This window comes from Odocoileus virginianus, chromosome 2 (genome assembly GCF_023699985.2).
Source record: "Odocoileus virginianus isolate 20LAN1187 ecotype Illinois chromosome 2, Ovbor_1.2, whole genome shotgun sequence".
Classification (NCBI taxonomy): Eukaryota; Metazoa; Chordata; class Mammalia; order Artiodactyla; family Cervidae; genus Odocoileus; species Odocoileus virginianus.
Window position 1 is genome coordinate 91047029 of NC_069675.1, and position 17884 is coordinate 91064912.

The 17884-nt window shown below is 38.4% G+C and overlaps 1 protein-coding gene and 1 long non-coding RNA gene across 3 annotated transcripts in view; one reads left to right on the plus strand and one right to left on the minus strand.

The window, feature by feature from the left end:
* LOC139030378 (uncharacterized) overlaps nt 1-11607 on the plus strand; it is a 49105-nt gene extending 37498 nt beyond the window's left edge. The window contains exon 3 of the long non-coding RNA XR_011482729.1: nt 10394-11607. This is a non-coding gene — a long non-coding RNA (uncharacterized lncRNA). The remainder of the gene's footprint in view (nt 1-10393) is intronic.
* The window catches only part of NR6A1 (nuclear receptor subfamily 6 group A member 1), a 222441-nt gene that overhangs the window by 159281 nt on the left and 45276 nt on the right, over nt 1-17884 (minus strand). The window lies entirely within an intron of this gene.

Below are 17884 nucleotides of genomic sequence, written 5' to 3' on the forward strand. Positions count from 1 at the left end.
AAAAGTTCCTTGGATTGCAAGGAGATCCAACCAGTCAATCCTAAAGGAAATCAACTCTAAATATTAACTGGAAGGACTGACGCTCAAGTTCCAATACTTTGGCCACCTGATGCAAAGAGCGACTGACAGGAAAAGATCCTAATGCTGGGAAAGATTGAGGGCAGGAAGGGGGCAACAGAGGATGAGATGACTGGATGGCATCACCCACTCAATGCATATGAGTCTGAGCAAATTCCAGGTGATCATGAAGGACAGGGAAGTCTGGCATGCTGAAGTCCATGTGATCACAATGAGTCAGACATGAGTTAGCTACTGAACAACAAAAGAAGAGGATGTTTACTTGTTTGACTTAGCTCTCACTGAAAGTACTGACCCCAGATATACAACAGCTAAGTTTGAGGTGGTCAATGGAGTAAGCATCATGGCAGTTTTCACTATCATGAAGTCCGGTACTCAAGTTCCAGCTTGTAACGTTGACTCCTGGCTATGTAACTTTAGACAAATCTCTTGATTTCTCTAAGACTCAATTTTTTCATAAGATCAAATTGGGTTGATAATTTAAGGAGGTTAAAAATATATAAATCCCAGTATACATTAAATCCCCAATATATATGTTAATTTCTTTATTATCCGTGCCCTTTAATAATTAAAGTACTACTATAAAATGGGATACTTGATATTTTCAGAATTATGAAATAATACTATTCAAAGTTTTTTCTCAGATATCCATTTAGTCTGCTTATAAGTAAATAACTGCAGCCTCACAATCCCAAAGTTCATTAGCTCTGGGCTGTACACAAAGATTTCTTAAATACTTTCACCTTGGAATGTGAGAAGCTCCATCACCAGTGGTCTCTCGGCTCACTGGCTCTTGGAACATGGGTGCAGGCTGAAGAAGGACTGCCAGGGCCAGGACCCAGTCTTCAGAGGACTCCAAGGAACATTCAACGCTGTCGGTGAGTTTGGGATTTGAAAAAACCACCGACCGTTGACTGTACCTTGGGTTCCTTACAGACAACACTATATTTCCTGAAGCAAAGAAGCACAGTGTACCTTCACATGTCACGTGAGATCACCAAAACCAGTTCTGCTCCCCAACCCCCAAAGGTGGTCCAGTTAATTTTTTAACAGCTCTCCTCTTTCTCTTGCTCATTGTTCCTTGCTTTTTGTTGTGGTATTTCATTTCAATAAGATAAGAAAAGCTCCCTAATACTGTTTTTAAACGTCTCCTAAAAATAGGCCATTCTGATGAGAAAAAGCAAGAAGAGATTTATTAAAAACATGTATTTCATTTTGAAGTGAAATCCAATTAAGTACTTTACAGCCATTTCTCCCATGTTCCCTCAAAACCTTTAATTAGGAACAAGAGGAGGATTTAATAAGCAAAAATAGCACAAAACTGTCCAATGTCTGCACAGCTCTTAACACATTCCACCTCAATTATAGTTAATGTGGTTAAGTTTTGACAGCCCCATTAGGATACGAGCTGTTTGAAAGCAGTAACTGCCTCACCATTTCCATCCACACATGAGCTTATTTAAATGTTCATTAAAGTCAAGTAAAAAGTCAGGTCAGGAGTCAGAAGGATCTGGGATGAATCTTGCTTCAACTCCCTAGCTATGTGACCCTGGTGAGTGTCTGAGTCTCGATTTCCTCAGACTCATGGGAGATAATAAGTACACCTACCTTATTAGAGTTTGAGATACAATAATATATATAGTGCTTTGTACCATTCCTAGTGAACAACAAATGCTCAGTATATGTAAGCTATTAGTATTACTTAACCTAAAGCATAATCTTGTGCTAATTTACCTTGAAAGGCACTAGTATTTCTCAGTTCAAAACACAGAGGAAAGAGTTAGGGTTCCCCCAACCCCCGCCCCTGAGGAGGGCTATAGGGGAGTTCTACATAATTTTTGGAGGTCTTGTGAGATAAACAAGACCAACAACAACAAAAAAAAAACATAGAGGAAGAACCAGGTTCTCCTCTTCTTACACCTACCAGTGTGTAAGCACTGCCTGTGTGGTCACAGAGGTACCCGTGAGGTTTTCCAGGAGCTCCCTCCGTTCCCTGAACCATAGTTTCTCACAGCCCTACCATCGATGTCATCTATAATTATGTGGATTCTCAATGGTTGGATACTAAGAGAGATATCCGACACACACCTCAAAAACCCAGAAAAGAAGAGTCAGGAGTTGGGATAGGCCAAGGTAACCCCACGAACTGAAAACACTGATGGCTGCACTCAACATTCATTGCTGTCGGTGGGTTTGACTTTGAATCAACTCACTGATCAATGAATGCAAACTGCGGACCAAACAACCCAAGGGAGGCAAAAGGATGTGCAGAGAATCATCCAAGTGTATCTGCTACTGTGCTGGGTGGGAGGTGCTGCTTTTTCCAACACAGTCTAAAGGCTCTCTTTTCGATTCTGATATGGAATAAACCCTCTAAATTCCTAATACTTTTTTATATCTTTTTTTCTTTAAAGATGTTCTGAGTTAAGGAAATATTTTATAGAAAGAATGACCATCACACCATAATTTAAAAACAATGCTTTCATAATTTTTAAATTAAAAAGAATCAATGCTCATTATTAAAATTCAAATACAGAAACATTAAATCAAACCTGAAAATTCATTTTCTCATCACCTGTGATCTTTCCTTAATGGAAATCACCTATAAGTATAATAAATCAGTTTAATAATTTAAATTATAAATGTAATATAATAAACAGTATTTACTTGTTGTATTATCTACTACTAAAATAATAAATAAATATCATGAGCAAACTATTTAATTTCCTTGAAGACCTTTACCCATGAACATACAAACACACAATTTTTTGGAGGGTGGCTTGAAATAGAAACCACCTCATTTTATTTTTTGCCACGCTGCATGCCTTACAGGATCTCAGTCCCCTGACCAGGGATTGAAAGGAAGTGAAATCCTAGAATCCTAATGACTAGGCAACCCAGGAGCTCCTCAAAACTACCTCATTTTACACTTACTCCCATGTTGTTGTTCAGTTGCTAAGTAGTGTCTGACTCTTTGTGACCCCCACTGACTGCAGCATACCAGGTTCCTCTGTCCTCCACTATCTCCCAGAGTTTGCTCAAATTCATGTCCACTGAGTCAAGGATGCTATCTAAACATCTCATCCTCTGCTACCCATCTCTCCTTTTGCTTTCCATCTTTCCCAGCATCAGGGTCTTTTCCAATGAGTTGGCTCTTTGCATCAGGTGGCCAAAGAATTGCAGTTTAAGCATCAGTCCTTCCAGTGAATATTCAGGGTTGATTTCCTTTAAGGTTGGCTGGTTTGATCTCCTTGCCATCCAAGGAACTTTCAGGAATCTTCTCCAGCACCACAGTTCAAAGGCATCAATACTTCAGGGCTCAGCCTTTCTTATGGTCCAACTCTCACATCTGTATATGACTACTGGAAAAACTATAGCTTTACAGACCTTTGTTGACAAAGTGATGTCTCTCCTTTTTAATACACTGACTAGGTTTGTCATAGCTTTCCTTCCAAGGAGCAAGCGTCTTTTAATTTCATGGCTGCACTCACTATCCTCAGTGATTCTGGAGCCCAAGAACATAAAACTTGTCGCTGCTTCTACTTTTTCCTTCTACTTGCTATGAAGTGATGGGACTGGATGCCATGATCTTGGTTTTTTGAATGCTGAGTTTCAAGTCAGCTTTTTCACTCTCTTCTTTCAACTTCATCAAGAGGCTCTTTCATTCCTCTTCACTTTTTGCCACTAGAGCAGTATCATCTGCAAGTCTGAGGCTGCTGATATTTCTCTCAGCAATCTTGATTCCAACCAGGGATTCATCCAGCACAGCATTCTCCATGATGTACTTTTCACAGAAGTTAAATAAGCAGGGTAACAATGTATAGCCTTGTCGTACTGCTTTCCCAATTCTGAACCAGTCAGTTGTTCCATGTCCGGTTCTGTTGCTTCTTGACAACAGGTAAGGTGGTCTGGTACTGCCATCTCTTTAAGAATTTTCCACAGTTTGTTGTAGTCCACACAGTTAAAGGCTTTAGCGTAGTCAATGAAGCAGATGTTTTTCTAGAATTCCCTTGCTTTCCCCAAGATCCAATGAATGTTGGCAATTTGATCTCTAGTTCCTCTACGTTTTCTAAATCCAGCTTGACAATCTGGAATTTCTCAGTTCACGTACTGTTGAAGAACAGCTTGTAGGATTCTGAGCACAACCTTGCTAGCATGTAAAATGAGGGCAACTGTACAGTAGTTTAAACATTCTTTGGCATTGCCCTTCTTTGAGATTGGAATGAAAACTGACCTTTTCCAGATCTGTGGCCACTGCTGAATTTTCCAAATTTGCTGACATACTGAGTGCAGCACTTTAACAGCACCCTCTTTTTTTTTTTTTTTAATTTTTATTAGTTGGAGGCTAATTACTTTACATCATTACAGTAGTTTTTGTTATACATTGAAATGAATTAGCCATGGATTTACATGTACTCCCCATCCCAGTCCCCCCTCCCACCTCCCTCTCCACCCGATCCCTCTGGGTCTTCCCAGTGCACTAGGCCCGAGCACTTGTCTCATGTACCCAACCTGGGCTGGTTATCCGTTTCACCCTAGATAATATACATGTTTCAATGCTAACAGCACCCTCTTTTAAGATCTGAAATAGCTCAGCTGGAATTCCGTCACCTCCATTAGGATTGTTTGTAACTTATTTCCACACAATCTGCTTTATTCACTCAGCTATACAATATAGACAGCCTTCCAAAACAATCTTATTATACTGCACTCATTCTTTTAAATGACTATGTAGTATGCCTTAGTATGAACACCTTGGTTATTATTGTTCAAATATATATTCTCTATTCTTTTATTTATTATTTTTGGTTGTGCTGGATCTTTGTGCAAGGGTTCTTCTCTAGCTGTGGCAAGTGGGGACTACTCTCTGTCACAGTACTTGAGCTTCTCATTGCCGTGGCTTCTCTTGTTGAGAGCACAGGCTTAGTAGCTGTGTCGCACAGCTTAGCTGCCCCACAGCATGTGGGATCTTCTCGGATCAGGGATCAAACCTGAGTCTCCTGCATTGGCAGGCAGATTCTCCACCACTGAGCTACCAGGGAAGCCACAAATATATTTAAATATTCTCTTTTGACCAGAATTATAAGGTCCATTCATTCTGAACTTTGCAAGCCACGTTCCTCAAGAGAAGAAAACAAGTGAGATGGGAGATTCACATTTCTCTTAACAAAAATTAAAATGTACTATCAACTCTGAATCCTTTAAAATAAGATGAGATGAGCCACTAAATCTTTCATGATAGTAACAGGAAAACAAGCACTTTGGTCATGAATAATTTATCATACACTTAAGTCCGAGATATATTTTCATGGTAGTGGTGGTGGTCAAATCAAATAAGGCAGTAGGAGAAGAGGCTTGTCAACTCAGCCTTCTGAAATTTTTTCCCCCATGGGTAGGAAGGAAGGAGAAATGCAGATGTATTGAGACAAGACCTAAAAAGAAAAATCAAAGCCAAAAGAAACTTGGAAAAAATTCAGGAAAAATATGAGGTTCAGGCCAATGTTTCTGAAAACTGGCTGTATATCAGAATCATCTACAGTTTCTTTTAAAAATGCAAATTCCTAAATTCTACTCCAGATCAGAAGTAGGGTCCTGTAATCTGTATTTTATTATAACAAGTTCACCAGGTATTTTGCCCCACGGAAAGCTGGTGTGAAGCAAAGCCAAGTCCACCAACTTAACTTCGGCTTCCAACCACCACACTTCATGTCATCTACTTTCAACTATTGCCCAAACTTCTCTGCTGCCATTTGATACTGCCACTGGTCTTCTGAGTACACAAAAGGTACTTATGTTGCTACTGAGTATCTCTTTTCAGAGTAAATACAACTTTGCACCATGTTGTGGCAGCCAAACACATCAAATTGTATCTGATATTTTATACAAATAGACATATTTATGAGCTCTCAAAATCTAAAACCTACCTAAAAAACCTAATGAATGAACAAAGTTAAATACAGATTTAACTGTCCCACCCACGAAGCCTTCATAGAAATCAAAAAGTTTTCTTTCTTTCATACTGGTGGTCACATAAGAGATAAATCACATACTGCTGTTTTCCAGGATGCCATGCATTTTATAGGCATTTACTTTCAACCACCAATTATTTCCAAAGTTTCTGAAAATGTTAGAAAAGAAGGTCTGATGTGTTCTTTGAAAAATGTACAACTAAACAAGCATGCTATTTATTTACCCAGAGAATCAGTTGTCTTTACATATGCCAATGAAAAAATAGCATATTTTAGTCACCAAAACCCTCTATTACCTTCTATTGGATAAAACCAAGTGCTTCAAGAAGGGAGGGGCTTCCCAGGTGGCGCTAGAAGTAAAGAACCCATCTGCCAATGCAGGAGATATGGGTTCAATTCCTGGGCCGGGAAGATCCCCTAGAGAAGGGCATGGCAACCCACTTCAGTATTCTTGCCTAGAGAATCCCATGGACAGAGGAACCTGGCAGGCTACAGTCCATAGGATCACAAAGAGACTGAGCACACACACACATAATCATTATTAAAGGTTATATACTGCAATTCGTGGGGTCACAAAGAGTCGGACACGACTGAGTGACTGAACTGAAGGTGTTTTATTTTTGTTCACATTCACTGAACTTTATCATCACTAGAAAAGCTATACAATGTAACAAGTAAGGGCTTTAGAAACAATGGTTTAAGTACCAGCTCTGATACTTCCTTGCTATGTGACACTGGACAAATCATAACCCCTCTGAGCCTCAGATCTCTCCCCTATATATCTTTCAAAGTTCAGGATGCCCCTTCAGTAGGTTTTGAAATCAATTTAGTGGCTTATAAATAACATTTTTAAGTTACAAAAAAAATTGGGTGACTAACATGTAACAAGGACAAGTATCTTTCAGTTCAAGATGGCGGAGTAGAAGGACACGCGCTCATCTCCTCCTGCAACAGCACCAAAACAGCAACATAAAGAGCTGGACACAATTGAGCACACCCACACACAGGAAGAAAGACAATTATGTGAGTCTGAGGGTGTTTCCTACAGATGAGACTTATAAGTAAATATCTGCAACAGAGAAAACATGCAGCATGTATAGGGGACAAGAGGAGAATAGTTCAGAGACTATGTTAAGGTGTCATGAAGAACAGCACTGAAAAAATAAAAGGATAAATTATAGACAGCCTTGTGAGCCAGGCAGAAAAGTTTAAAACTGGTGTTGAGCTCTGAAAGGCAATAATGAAAGCAAGACTTAGGGAAGATTCACCAAGCAGATGAAGTAGGAGAAAGGGAAAAGACCCTGAAAGAAACAAAAAGAAATAGAAATCTGTTGCACAAAAGAGCTAAGCTGAAAGTGAGGCAATAGAAATAGACAGAATGAAAAGGATATCTCAAAAAGGCATTTAAGCTGTTGGTTTAGGTTGCTTTTTAAATTTTTTTTTTTTTTTTTTGGTCCTATGGAGTCACTGAAAATTCTACAAAAGAGAGAAAACTAAGGTCCACCAGTTGGCCCCCTCAATCATTCTACTCAGTGTATTGTCTTTCCAGGTGTCTCAAAGAGATTTAAAATACATGTATTTATGTTTAGAGAAAATATCACAAGTTACACATAATTCTCCATAACCTTCTTTCACTTAAAATGATATGGCTATCTTTCCAGTTCAAAGGACATGAGCCACCTTCCAAGGAACTGGCTCAAACAGAAAAAATCGTGAGGAGCCAAGAACGGTGCCAAACTTTCCTGACTAGAATAGGAGCCTGGAGTACACTAAGAAATGAGTAATTTCAGACTAGAAGGAAGAGGAGTTCCTTTTTTGAAAAGAGGGTTCAAATTTGTGATTTGCAAGCAAGGAGTTGAGAGTAAATGAGCCAAGCTCAGAAAGAAAACAGAGATAACACATTTTTACTGGACATCTACCATGTACCTGGACTGCAAGAAGAGCCTGGAGACACAAAGGGAACAAAAGTACAGAGTGAAAGAGGCAAACCAAGTTCTAATGAACAAATCGTTCTAATGGCGAAAAGTTCTGCGAACAATAAAAACAAAGTACTGTGGGAGCAAATAAGAGACCAAGTCAGCCTTAGGGGTTAGAAAGGTCCAGAAAGTGATCTCAAGGAAATGATGTGTAAGTTAAGACTTGAAGGATAAATATAATTACCTGGGTGAAATATAATTACCTGGGCACAGTGACCATTTGGAGCAGAGGGAACAGGTGGCCCGTGTTCAGGAGCATAGGAGCATAGTGCTTTCAAGAAACAGAAAGTGTAGCGGAAGCACACAGAAGAGGTCATGAGACAAGGCTGAAGAAGAAGACAGGAACTTTTAAAAATTACCAACATTCTTGAAGAATAGAATTTTAGAGTGACAGTCATGAATGAAAATAGATTTCTGGAAGGGAGGGGTAAAGTCCTTAGGATAAACGAGAGGGAAAACTTCAGCTCCATTACTTATCAACCATGTGAACCTGAATAAGTCACTTATCCTCTTTAAATATATGTCATCTGTAAACAGGGGTCAGATTCCCAGATGGCACTAGTGGTAAAGAACCTGCCTGCCAATACAGGAGATGTAAGAGACACGGGTTCGATCCCTGGGTTTGGATGATCCCCTGGAGAAGGGTATGGCAATCCACTCCAGTATTCTTGCCTAGAGAATCCCACGGACCGAGGAGCCTAGCAGGCTACAGTCCATAGGTCACAAAGAGTCAGACACGACTGAAGCAACTTAGCACACATGCATGTAAACACGAGATATGATAATATTATTTACTTCAAAGGGCTACTTGAGGAATAAGAATACATATAAAATATTTCACACAAAACCGACCACAACAAAATACTAACATCTTGTGTATGTGTGTGTGTGTGTGTGTGTGTGTGTGTGTGTACTTGTGTGTATATGTGCAAGTTTGCATTGGTTGATAGGAAGTAAAAAGCAGACTGGAAGTTCAGACTAGAAGGAAAAGGGTTAACAATTGAAATCTCTTAAGCTGTAGAATAAAGGTGATTTTTATGTTTATTATTTATAACTCATCTATGTCTTCGAAGTGTTTAGCAATGCTGTTGCTGCTGCTAAGTCACTTCAGTCGTGTCCAACTCTGTGTGACCCCAGATAGCAGCCCACCAGGCTCCGTCATCCCTGGGACTCTCCACGCAAGAACACTGGAGTGGGTTGCCATTTCCTTCTCCAATGCATGAAAGTGAAAAGTAAAAGTGAAGTTGCTCAGTCATATCTGACTCTTCGAGACCCCATGGACTGCATCCTACCTGGCTCCTCAGTCCATGGGATTTTCCAGGCAAGAGTACTGGAGTGGGTTGCCATTGCCTTCTCCGTGTTTAGCAATAAATATGCAATATTTCAATAATTAAGAAAATTTACTTGAATGTCTTTTTTTAAAAAGCACAGATTTCTTTTAGATGCAATATCTACCTACGTTTGGCTGAAAGGCATATGGAAGAATCCACAGTGGGAAAGGAAGAAAAGATGGACTATTTTTATTAAGAAAGAGTATCTGCAGAAAACACAGCTGCAGGGTTAGTAGAAAGTAAAGGGTGCCAGGTCCATGGCTTAAGTGGTCACCTTGGAGGGCAGAGAATGAAAATGACAACGCACATTCCAGCCTGCTTCTGTAATTCCTCTCCTACTCAGGCTGTATCTCAATAGGATCTAACTGGACCTTGTGATCTCAAATCTTGAAAGGGTCCTGTAATGGAATAAACACTCAATAAATGGATGCCAAATGAATTCCCTTATGACTTAGGGCACAATTAACATTTATAACTCAGGAAGCTCCCTGAAGTAAGCACAGGATACCTTCAAGCCATCTGGGCCATGAACTACAGTTCCAACACAGGTATAATTTTAGTATCCACTGGATACCAGCAAAATTATACTTGCTATAGAACCTCTGAATTTACACTGTAGCCCAACTTCCTCCTACTCTTCAGACTAACTAAATCTACTGAAAAATACATGCAAATCAGTCAAAATCACACACCCCTTTCTCTTCTCTTCCCAGTACAATGGGTCCTCCATATCTAAGATATGGAAGACCAACCATACTATACCATTTTCTACAAGGGATTTGAGCATCCTCAGACTCTAGTGTCCAAGGACAGTCCTGGAATCAACTCCCTGTGGATACTGAGGGACGGCATTAAAGAGTTGAGGCAAAACAGTACAGTTAAAAAGAAATAGATGGTTTGGGATAGTGTGGAGTTAGAAAACCTGATTTTAATTCCAACCCTTCCATGGTTATGTGTTCTTGGACAAGTGAATCACATCTTAAGCCGTTCTTAAGATTTATACCTACAGAGACTAAATATACCTCTCCTACCTTCACAGGATTGCTGTGAGGCCTCAGAGAGAACACAGTGGAAAATGTGCTGCAAACAGCACACAGCAGCACAGCCCAGTGCATCCTGGTCTTTGATGGCACTACTCCATGGGTTATCGCTACTTTCAGCAGATAAGATTCCCTCACTCCCCAAACTCTCACGTACTTGTTAATCAGAAGCACATATTTGCAAGTTGTCTAGCTGAGGTTATTAACCTGTAACCTGGATCCGAATGCAGGCATTTTTCTGTATATTGTGTCACCAGCCTAGACGGTCCATCAGAGCCATACTCTATGTTTGCATGCTCAGTCATGTCCGATTCCTTGCGATCCCATAGATTGTAGCCTGCCAGGTTCCTTTGTCCATGGGATTTTCCAGGCAAGAATACTGGAGTAGGTTGCCATTCCCTTCTCTCCAGGGGATCTTCCTTACCCAGAGATCAAACTGCATCTTCTGCATTGGCAGGTGGATTTACCACTGTGCCACCTGGGAAGCCTCTCTTTATTTATTTAGATCTTTTAAACTTTCCACAGAAATATTTTAGTTTTTAGTGTACATATTTTATACTTCTTTTGTTAAATTTATTCTTAAGTATTTAATTCTTTTGATGTAATCATGAATGGAACTATTTTCTCACTTTCATTTTTTGGATTGTTGACAGTTATGAAAACACAACAGATTTCGGTATATTGATCTGGTATTCTGCGACCTTGCTAAACTAAACTAACTCTATTTGTTTTGGGGCTTTTTTGTGAATTGTTTACGATTAAACATAGGATTATGTCATCTATGAACAAAAACAATTTTAATCCTTTCCAATTTAGATGCATTCCTCCGTAACCTTCACCTTACTGCACTAGCCAGAACCTCCAGTGAATGATGAAAAGAAGTAGTAAGAGCACATTATTCCTAATCTTAGGGGAAAGACATTTGTATTTCACCAATTAAGTATTATTAGCTTTAGACTCTTCATAGATGTCCCTAGTGAAGTTGTGGAAGCTGCCTTCTACTCCCAGTTTGTTAGCAGATTTTATCATGAATGAGTACTGAATTTTGCCAAATGTTTTTCTTGTGTCTACTCAGATGATCAGGCAGGGCTTTTTAACTTTCACTTTATCAGAATTATTTTATGGCCCAGGATACTCTTAGAAACAGCTTCATGTGTACTTGAAAACAGTGTATGTTCTGCAAGGCATATTCAATAAACATGACCTATGGTAAGTTGGCTGATTACTTCTCAATTCGTTATAAGCCTATGGTGGTGGTGGTTGTTGATAGTTTTATTCAGCTTTATAGTTGCTTTTGGGGGGACAAGATTCGTTCACCTTTTCACTCACTTATGCCAGAAAATGAATCTCTTCCTATGTTTTCACAAATCTCACAAGTGATAAAATCCTAATCTTGATGAAGCCTAACAGTCAGCTTGAAATCAAATTTATTTTCCTGGAATTAGACCCAAGTGCCATAATAAACTGCTCAAACACAACTCAATCCCAAAATACACTTGGGAGGAAAAACTTACTGACGGAAGACAGAGGAAGAAAGTCACTCTGGACTACTGGAATGGTTTTCAAATTCCAAAGGCAACAATACAGCAACTTGAATATCAAAGACCTATCTTCAGTTCCCACTTTGAAAAGCTGTGCCTGTGGGAGCCACGAGTACCATCTATGTGTATGTACACCCTGAGCCAGCCCCAGAGCCAGTCATGCCCAAGATCTCGGATCTTATCAGCCTTGCATCTTATCAGCAGGTAGGTACCAAACAGGTGTTACGCAGTGAGTTACACTGAGGGCTACAACCAGTCCTGGCCACTGCAATAAAGTCCATTATATTTACACTCCCAGCCAATAACAGGGTGGTTTGAAAGTATCTTTTCCACTTGCCAAACTTCAAGCACCACCTAATGCCTGGGTTCTCACTGCAGTTCCCAGATCCCCTCCTCTCCCACCCCAGGGCTACCAAATTCTTAATAAACTATGCCCCTGAATTTGCCTCTCTTTGCACTGTCCCTCAAACATTAATACCAGACTTAATGGGGAGTTTCTACAATCTCCATGCTACCTTTTTCCTGACTGAAGCTATCATATCAGAAATTTCATCTGCTCTATTACATTCTCCTTAGAATGTACCAGCAACTTCTGCTGAATAGTCAGTGGCCATAGTCCCAGGTAAACGGATACCTGGACTCCAAGCTGGGTTTAACTTCTTTCCTGAGTATTTAAGATAGGAACACAAATGTCAGTCTGTGTTGAGCATGGGTGCTAGAAAGATAATACAAATCAAGGCAGAGAAGGGGCAGCCATTTTCTATCATGGACACAGAAGCAAAGAGTTATCAATCTGAAGGAGAAGAGAAATGTGAAACACACGCACCAGAGAAACAGCAATAAGCCTCCACAGAGATATTCGAAAAGAATCCTGATCTTGCTCCTTCATGAAATCCAACTGAATGCTCCCTCCTTCATCTCCAAGAGAAACCCTGTATTTTCCACCAATATCCTCATTTTAAACTAGCTTAAGAAGAGTGTCTTTCTTGCAGTTTAACTACTCCAGTCAACACCCCTGGTTTTCCTCCCTTGCTACCAGTCTATATTTCCCAGACACCAACAATTGTTTACACGTTAGTGTGCTATTTCACCATAATACAGCTTCTTGTGTTCAACTCATGTTTTTCTGACTCTACCAAGTTTCTTTACAACCCCCTGAGATCATATTCTCTAAGCTCTAAAGTTTTCTCTGGTTATGATGAAAAGGGCAATGAAAGGCAGTGTGGTCTTAACCTTTTAGTCTTAGCTTCTCATCTGGGAACTACCATCTACTACGAAAGGTTGTGATGGGAATTATATAAGGTGAGAATAAAGTGCTTTGTACAGAATCTGACATACAGCAAGCCCCACTAAAGGAGCTCTCTTCTGTAATACCTTGATTGAACTTGTGCATACTGAACAATAGGTAAAAATCATATCACTAATAATTAGGATCTAAATGGCACCAAGTATATCAAGAAAACTAATCGAGAGTAACTCCTGCTGTGCAGCATTCTTCTCACAGGACAGCAGTACATCACTAACGAGTGAGCAGCCGTATCAACTCCCAATCAACACCTATTTCTTCCAAACTTTCTTCCAGTCCCACTGTATTTTTGAAGCTTTTCAAATTACCCTGCTATCTTTCACCTGCATTTGTAGGATCATTTCCACTAATTTACCAATGGTGCTTATGAGGCTTGTTTTTTTAGTGATATTTTTTACCCAAGGTATTTCAAAAGAGAAAACAAAAGTCAGAAATCGAAACTAACTGGTTAGACTTAACTAATAAAGCTTAAGAAAATGTGATATGTTTTTGGTGAAAGATTATTAAGAGTCAAAATTATCATGACTATTAGGAAACAGGGATTAAGGCATTTTAATTTTAAGTTTTTGTCTAATAAAACCTCTCACACAGAGAAAGAGACAGAGAAACAAAGGGATAGAGACAGAGACTAAATTTCACAATTAAGATTATTTTGATGAAAATGATGTTTAGAGCTTAGCTTTTATTGCATCTTACTTATGTTGAAAAATTCCTGAACAACAGAGATGCTAAACAGTGCAAACAGCAAGAAAATCAACAAAAATCCCAGCACAAAATCATTTAATAAAGGATTTAACCTTCTTCTCAATTACAAAGGTCTACTCCATCCAACATACAGAAAAACAATTCCTAGAAGAATCAGTTGTTGTTACTCATGTAACAATTCTGTCCATAGGACTGATCACATGAGTAGTAATTCTATCAACAGTATTAGAGCTACTATTATAACATCTGCATACACATAGTGAAGACCCACATAACGGTCAGATTTTGCTTCAAGTCATAGAAGACATACATTTTTTAAAAATTTCACACCTAGTTCCAAAGGCCATAACACTGAGGCTTCTTCTTACTAGCCTGTGGCTGTTTTCTACCTTCTCCTCTTCCTTCTCAATCTTGTAGGCCCATGATTCTCAAGGTATGAATTTAAAGAATCCTCTTGGTATATTAATCCAACTTTCATCCATCTTATGAGTGACTGACGTCCCATTTATTTCTACTTATGAATAAAGGCTATTAGTAACTTGTTAATGGACTGTCAACAAAATTTGGTGTTTATAAACTAAAAGTAACAAGAGATTCTTTCTGCTAATAAGCTTGGATGCCACAAAATGGGTGACAATGTTCCAAAGATCCTACTGCAAACACAAACATAAAATCACTTGGAAATCTTGCAGTTCTCTGAACCCCATTATCACTGTTAAGGGAATGTGGTAGTTTCCAATTACTGTTATTCTAGCTTTTCAATCTTCATTACAGTTCATTCAGCATCCTCATTTTCAAATTAGTTTGATACATGTTGTGTATGCTAGGTAGTACATCAGCTGTATCTTTACTTTAAAATTTTCTAGTACTATAATTAGACTTTGACATGTATATGCCATTTCAAATATGAACCATACCTCATCTGCTAATGAACACTTATCATCTTCCCTCCAAATTTATTTGTATGTAATAGTTCATTGTCAATGAACTATTTTCAACTGGAAAGCAGGAATAGAAAGGTTAGGTAGATAATGGGGTCCCGCCTAAGTCAGCTGTGTTCATAAGCTAACTAAGTCACTGAGGTCAAAAAAGTTGGCATCGTCGCCATTATCAAGCAAGCTGCAATAGGTCACATTGCTTTCAGCCCAGCTGTCCTCTCACATCTCTTCTCAACCACTTTGGGGAGCATTAGAAACTCACTCCACCTATTACCTTTTAATTTTCACAGCCTGATAATTCTACCTATGGGCTCCTTAGAATCTTAAATCCCTTTAAGTGACCTTGTTCCTTCACTACTATCTTAAACAAATCCTTGTCCAGGAAAATTTCTGTTGTTCCAATTTTCATTTTTATAAGGAAAACCCATACCTTCAACTGCAACATTCAAAAAAGTCTTTTCATATCCTAGGAAAGATGTCTTAGACCCAAGGGATGGCAAGGAGCTAATAACACCTCTTCTTGCAGTCTCCATGGAAGTAGATTGTCAGCTCTTGCATATAAGAGCACATCCTTCTTACTCTGACTCACCAAACTCAGATCCCTTTGCATGCATAGTCAGCTCTATCACATTCCTCTTCCTCTCCAGATATTTAAAAAAAAAAAAAAATGCAACTGTATAGTTATTGAATAAGCTAAGATTTTGAAGTTTTAGAGGCAATGGAAGTCAGGCAGCAGAATGGATTCCCATGATACTAATTAAACAGTTTCCACTCCAATTAGTTTCTTAGAATGAACTAAAGGCTCATTCCTTCTCTCAGATCTTGAGGACTAGTAGTACTACTTTTAAGAAAATCTTGGTTTTCTGTTCCATTTAACTACAAGCATTGTTTTTCATTTTTCAATCTAATTCCTTGTTCTTGGCTCTTCAGTTAGGACCTGTTGCCACCTAGTGGACAAAGTGGGAATAAATGCCAATATATTAAGCCAGGTTCTCACCACTGGGCTTCCAGAAGAGACCACTAGATGGAGACTTCAAATCTGAAGAGTGCCTACACCAAAACCAGTTAGTTGGTTTAAGCTTACACAAAAAAACTATAAATTCACACAAGTAAAAGCGACTGTGTTCAAAACAATGAGTTAAATAAAGATAAAAAAATGAGAATACATCATGACCATAAGAGGCTTATCCCAGTACTGCAAAGCTGGCTCAATTTTCAAAAATCAGTCAGTATAATTCACCATATGAACAGTCTATCTAAACAGATGCAGAAGTAGTATTTGAAAAATTTGACACCATTTGTGCTAAACACCTTTAGAGAACTAGGAATACAAAGGAACTTCCTCAAGCTTATAAAGTGCATCTCAAAAAATGTGTAACTTACAGATTTCAAAACTTACTATAAAGCTACTGTACTCAAAACAATGTGGGATAAAGACAGACATATAGACAAAAGAAACAGAACAGAAAGCCCTGAAATAAGCTCTCACATATATGATCAATAACTTTCAACAAGGTTGCCAAGACCATTCAATGAGGAAAGGACAATCTTTTCAGCAGTAATGAAAAAAGGGAGTATCTACATGCAAAAGAATGACTATGAACATTATAGCATATTAACCAAAAATTAACTCAAAACAGATCAAACACAAAATGTATAAAATTTTTAGAGGAAAACAAAGGGGAAAAGATTCCTGGCACTGGACTGGGCAATGATTTCTTGGCTATAACACAGACAACAAAAGAAAAAATAAGTAAACGATACATCAGAATTTAAATCTTCTGTATATGAAAGGACAAAATCAACAGTGAAAAGGCAATCCATAAATTGGAAGAAAAATATCTGCAAATGATATACTTGATAAGGGATAATCCATATAATATATAAAGAACTTATGGAACTAAAAAAACAAAACAAATGCAAATCAAAACCACAATGAGATACTCACACCCATAATAAGGTATGTGTGATACTATCAAAAACACAGAAAGGAGGAGGAGGCAGAAAAATTAGAACCCGTGGCACTTTACATGGTAGAGCCACTGTGGAAAAAAGCAATATGGTGCTTCCTCAAAAAAGTAAAAACAGAACTATATGATCCAGCAATCCAGTTGTGGCTATATACCTAAAAGAATTGAAAATGGGGACTTGAGCTATCTGTACACTCAATATTCAGGGCAGCATTATTCATAATATTCACAATAGCTAGAAGGTATAAGCAACCCAAGGATCCATCAAATGTGGTATATAACAAACAATGGAAGATCAGTCAGTCTTAAAAAGGAAGGAAATTCTGACATGCTACAACATGGATCAACCATGAAAATAGTATGCTAAGTAAAGAACTCAGGCACAAAAGGACAAATACAGTGTGACTCCACTTATATAGAGATTAGCCAAATTCAGAGAGACAGAAAGTAGAACAGTGGATGCCAGGGTCTGGAGAATGGGGAAATACTGTTAACAGTTACAGGTTCATTTTTGCAAGATAAAGAGAGACCTGTGTATGGATGGTGGTGACAATGGTTGCATAACAGTATGAGTGTAGAAATGACTCTAAATTGTACATTAAAAAAACGGTTGACAGAAAACAACAAAATTCTGTAAAGCAATTCTCCTTCAATAAATAAGAAAAAAAAATGGTTAAGATAATAAATGTTTTGGTCTGCATATTTCACAATTTTAATAAAAAACACTATAGCTAATATCATACGTGATAGTGAAACACTGAACTCTTTTCCTCGAAGATCAAAAACAAGATAAGAAGGTAGTCCTCAACATTTTTATCTACTATTGGACTGCAAATCTTAGCCAGTGCTATAAAGTAAGAAAAATAAGTCATAAACTTCAAAAAAGAAGTAAAACTGTCTTTATTCATAGTCACACACATAAAAAGTCTCAAATAATTTATTTTTAAAGTTATTAGTAGTAAACAAATTTAACAATATTGTATGAAACAATCTCAACATACAAAAATCAATTGCACTTCTATATACTAGC